This window comes from Galeopterus variegatus, unplaced genomic scaffold (assembly GCF_000696425.1).
Source record: "Galeopterus variegatus unplaced genomic scaffold, G_variegatus-3.0.2 Scaffold1645, whole genome shotgun sequence".
NCBI classification, from domain to species: Eukaryota; Metazoa; Chordata; class Mammalia; order Dermoptera; family Cynocephalidae; genus Galeopterus; species Galeopterus variegatus.
In genome coordinates, this window is record NW_007727756.1 from 327,817 (window position 1) to 333,403 (window position 5,587).

Here is a 5,587-nt window from a genome sequence, read left to right on the forward strand (position 1 = left end):
TCTAATTTAATGCTGACTGAAAGGTTCCTTATTAGCATTTACCCACATATTATTTTATGGACATATTTAAATTAATATTCTTCACTAAACCAAACAAAAAGCCACATATACCAAATAAAATGCACTGTATTATTATTTATTCATTTTACAAGTATTTACTGACTGCTTATTAACATGCCATGCATTGTTATATAAGCATGGGATATATAACTGTCTCAAAAAAACATAAATAGTTTTTGCAGGAAAATGCTACATTCTTAGAACTTAACTTCTTATCAAAATTTATCAAAAAAGGTCGGGCCGGCCCGGTGGCGCACTGCTACAGTGCACCGCTTGGGAGTGCGGTGGCGCTCCTGCCGAGGGTTCGGATCCCACATACAGACCGGTTCCCGCTCACTGGCTGAGCGAGGTGCGGGTGCGACACTGAGGGTTGCGATCCGTTGCTGGACACGAAAAAAGACAAAAAGGGAAAAAAAAAAAAAAAAAAAGGCCAACCTGATATTCTGACTTTCTTCCCATGTGTTCGGCTAATCTCTAGCAATGCTTCATCCTGGAAAGCATGACTAATCATGACTGAGCAAAAGAAAACTTTATTTCCGAAAAGTTCCCAAGTCCCGTATCCTTGTAGTTCCCATCACTCCACATTCCAGAACCTATCACCACCACTTCCTTCATAGAAAGCATTCCAAATGACCAAGCATATTATCAGATGGACATGTGGGTGGGTTTTTTGGGGGGGGGGGTTTGTTTTTGTTTTTGTTTTCTTCTTCCATTACAAATCAAAAGGGCTCAAGTTTGAAAAAACTCTTTAAGTCTGTTCTCACGATCCCAAAATGACTCCCATGGGAAAAAAACAGATCTCTGAAATTTTGAGGAATCACTGGAACTTTTTTTGTTTGTCATCAAGTTGAATAGAGAGCTACGTATTAAAATTAAGCATCACTTTCTACACTTCACCCATGTCCTCTGTCACAATGAATAGCATTCCCAAAGGGAAAGTACCTGACAAGTACTAAAATACCCAGGTCTAAAAAAAGTAGCTTCCTTACATTTTATAACATATGTGTACTCACAGGTAAAAACTGCATCACACAGCATAAAGAAATTGCCTTAAACAGACATCTGCAGATGTTTCATGCTGTGTACAGATCTAGCAAATGAACAAAAGACAAAAAAAAAAAAGTCCTTAATTCCTGATGTGAGTTAGCCAGCATTAAAACAAAGCAAAAAGACAGTGGTGGCTGCTCTGGCTGCCGCTCTCAGGCCGCCGTGCCTTAGGGGCTCCTCCCTGAGGGAGCAAAGGAGGAGCAAGAAGGATGCCAGACCATTCCAGTTACAGCTGTCCGAGGAATGACAACCCCGTGAGAGTACTCACTGCTGCAGATGTCATTTGACTCATCAGAGAAAACTGGTCTAAAAGAAAATACCCATATGACCAGATCTATTTCTTTACTGAATGGCTTGATGGATTTCCTTTACTCTGATTCATACCAAAGCTGTCCTTCTCAACCAAAGCAAGAAAGGATACTATATGAGTCAACCCCAGAATGTCATTTTTATATCACCATCAGATGAAGAAAACCTAATATAAACAATAATTACAGAGACTCAGAGAGCATCACTGATGTCTTCTCCAATGAGGATCTCCCTGAAGTTGAGCTGATGGGTCTGCTAGAAGAGCATCTACCACAGTATAAGCTAAATGTAGACTCTTTCTATATGAAAATCTAGACTGGACTCAGTCCCCATACCAGCAGCAACATGCATCTGATGACCTCTGTCCAGTGCTCGCTGCGGAGACTTTCCATTACACGATTCTTAGGCACAGACAAGGCAGAACCAACGACCGAATCTTACAATGCCATCGACATGGTTACACATCGCCTGGCAGAGAGGGATCATGATCTGGTGCTGGCTGCTTGAATCGGACAAGCTCTCTTAGATTAGAACCATGTCTTATCTAAGCACAGCAAGTGGGACAAGTCTTTGATCGAGTTAATCAGCTGCAGCATGAGCTTTCCAAGAAAGACTAGTTACTTCAAATCGTCTCCATTGTTTCTGAAGACAGTGAAACTGATCCAGCTATTCTACACCTCTTCAGTTCAGTGAGTCCTTTAGTTTATCTCAAGGTTTGCTGCAGGTCAAACATGCTGTAAGAAAAGCTCAAGGAACTGAAAGAAGAGAGTAGGACTCTGTGATCCAAGGCTTGTCATATAAAGACAGAAACTATTGGGCCGGGCCGTGGTGCACTCGGGAGAGTGCGGCGCTGGGAGCGCAGCGGCACTTCTGCCGCGGGTTCGGATCCTATATAGGGAGGGCCGGTGCGCTCACTGGCTGAGAGCGATGCGGGTGACACCCAGCCAAGGGTTGCGATCCCCTTACCGGTCACAAAAAGGACAAAATAAATAAATAAATAAAGACAGAAACTATTACCAATGAAGAGAAGGAACAATACCTTGTCAATGACTATGTTAAAGAACTTGGTGAAACAAATTCTCAGGTGTCCAGAATGACTGAAGAATTGTCAAAGAAGAGCAATGAACTGATTCGATACCAAGAAGAGATCTCCTCTCTCGTCTTATATTGTAGACCTTCAGCACAGACTTAAAGAACATGTGATTGAGAAGGAAGAACTAAGACTTCACCTACAAGCTTCCAAAGACGCCCAACAACAATTCACATGGAGCTGCATGAGTTACGAGAGGAATATGCGACATCTGGGAATGTTACATGAACTCCAAGAAGAAATAAAGGAACTTCCCAGATCTATGCCCTTGCTGCCCATCTCTACTTCTCCCAGTCCTATACTGAGATTGAGGGGACTATCTGTAAAAAATTGTTTGGATGAGGAACCTTCTCTCTTTAAACAAAAAGCTCAACAGAAATGAGTATTTGATATCATCAAGGTTTCCAGTGACATATGAGGCCACTCCGTCTCATTCCCAGCTCTGCTACCTATCACAGACTCCAACCGTTCCAGTGTCATCATGACAGCAAAATTTTTTAAGATGGGCCAACCAGGACCCTCTGGAGAGAGTGATTAGGCTGAGCAGTGCATCGCCTTAGCCTACACCGACAGAACTGTTTTAGTGAGAAGCAGTTCTTTGCTGAAGAATGAGAGCAGAAGATGCAGGTTCTAGATGACCAGAAGAAAGGGGGCAGTGGCTGTGGCACCCCACAGAGAGCTCTGCTGCTCTCTGCACCAGCCAGTCAGAGATCACAGACCTCAGCAGTGCCAGTTGCCTTCAAAGCTTTATGCCAGAAAAATTACAAATCATCAATCCCTTTGAAGGATCACAAACTGCATGACTGGAAGTAGCTTGCTCAACCAAACCTGGGACCCATTCTTGGTCCACAGCCAGGTTTCATTACTAAAGGCTTTACCCAGTTGCCCAAAGATGCCATCTGCCACATCTCATATTTAGAAGAGGATGAAGAGAAGGGTATCATTTTTCAGGTTCAGTAGCCTCTTCAAGTAGAACCTCCAAACCACTAACGGCGATCTTCCTATACCGCCCATTACTTCAGAAGGAGGACCAGTTACAGCTGCAACCTCAAACCCAGGAAGGTGTTTGTCATGCACCAACTAGGCATTCACCTTCACCATCTGTAGGATATTACACTCCTCTTACATCACTTGGGTTACCCCCAGCTCTGGGTTCCCTTCGTGATCCTGTGGAAGAAGTGGGAGCAATTCATCAAACACGGCCGTGAATTCGCCTACCATGACCTATAGACTCAGCATTGGTGAATCCATCACCAATCAACATGATTCTGCTATAACCTTCAGTAGCACCATGAGCTTGGCCAAACTTCTACAAGAGTGAGGCATCTCTGCTAAAGTGTACCAGAGCCCAATTTCAGAGAAGCCCCTCCTCCAACCTCTCCCTAAAGCCCTGGCTATCCCTTCCATGCCATCAAATCCACCATTTTACTCATCCCGCCCTTCTCCTTTGATCTTTGGGCCTCGAGTGCATCTCTTTGAAAAGTTTTTGGCCTCCCAACCATCTGAAACATACCTCCAGAAGATGTATGGCTTGAGGCCTTCCTAGAACCCTCCTGACATTAGCCAGTTGAAGATGAGCTTAGTGGACAGGCTGAAGAGACTGGGGATAGCCAGAGCAGTCAAGACCCCTGACACCCAGGAGAATGCAAGAAGCCAAGAGGCAGAAATCGGTCTCAAAAACCAGACTCTGCTGTTTAGTTAAATTCAGGTAGCGAAGAGACTGGGGATAGCCAGAGCGGTCAAGACCCCTGACACCCAGGAGAATGCAAAAAGCCAAGAGGCAGAAATCGGTCTCAAAAACCAGACTCTGCTGTTTAGTTAAATTCAGGTAGCAATTTATTGGACAGACCGAGGAGGAATCAGAAGTCTTCCAGGCATGATGGAAGTTTGTATATCTTCACCCAAAATGGGTGTCCTGTAGGAAGACCAAGACTCAGCAATTGACAGAGCTCTTGTACAAGTCAGCAAGTGGAGGACAGCAACGTGCTGATACAGGCACTCTGGTCTGACGCGAGAGGAAAGGAATGTCACACAAGAATTGTGAATGTGTGGGCCGGCCCGGTGGCGCACTAGGTAGAGTGCGGCGCTTGGGAGTACGGCGGCGCTCCCGCCGAGGGTTCGGATCCCATACAGAGACCGGTCCACTCACTGGTTGAGCGCAGTGCGGGTGCGACACCGAGGGTTGCGATCCTGTTGCTGGTCACAAAAAAAGGAAAAAAAAAAATTGTGAATGTGGAAAGGGGGGAGTGGAGGAATGGGAACAAAACTGGGATGAGGCCCTGATGGATGGAGTTTGGTAAACTGAAAGAATAAATGAATGGGCCATGAAGGTTTAGAGGCAGAAAAGGAAGAAAGGTTTATACGCTCCTTCAGTTGAGTTTTCTTCTCTTGAAAATAAAAAGTGAATAGAAAAAAAATCCAGTTACATTGAAATATACCAGAAATACTGAGGTTGCTGGCACATCTACTTCTGATAAGCATAAGCAAAGAGAATCCAGGTTAGAAAGATGGGAAGAGAAAAGGAGCAGCTTTGACTGCTTCTTACAGAAAGCTGTTCTGAAGGTTGCTGGGGTAAACTCAGTCTGTTACTGAGACGATAGTGAGAGGGTTTATACATTTCCCCTGTTAATGTCTTGTTAAATTATGCACTCATCAAATGGTATGCTCATAGCATTAGCAAAACAAGGAATTTTATCTTTTTTATTAGATCAGAAGTAGAGACTCCCTTTTTCCTTTTCTTTCTGTTTTCAGGCCTTTGAGTGACTGGTAGCCCAACCACCATCCAAATTCCTTCATATTTATGATTAATAAAAGTTCATTTTTTTAATTTGTATTTTTATACAACATGCAAAAAAATATATAGGGAGGGGAAAGAATTTCTTTAAGAAGGAAAATATGATAAATTGGAACCAGGGAAACTTGTTCTTAGAATATTTCTTCTGGATAAGTGCAGTAGCCAAGGAACACAAACTGCATATTTTAAATTTCTTTGGAGGCTAGAAGGGGTTAAACCAGAAGTGTAATGAATAGGAATCAGACGGTGTTGTATATTTACATCTGTGAAATTTTCTTGTAAGGAAG

At 43.4% G+C, this 5,587-nt stretch overlaps 1 pseudogene; it reads left to right on the forward strand.

Moving 5' to 3' along the window:
* Positions 1 to 1,531: 1,531 nt before the first annotated feature.
* Positions 1,532 to 5,269, forward strand: LOC103594917 (annotated as a pseudogene).
* Positions 5,270 to 5,587: the final 318 nt, after the last annotated feature.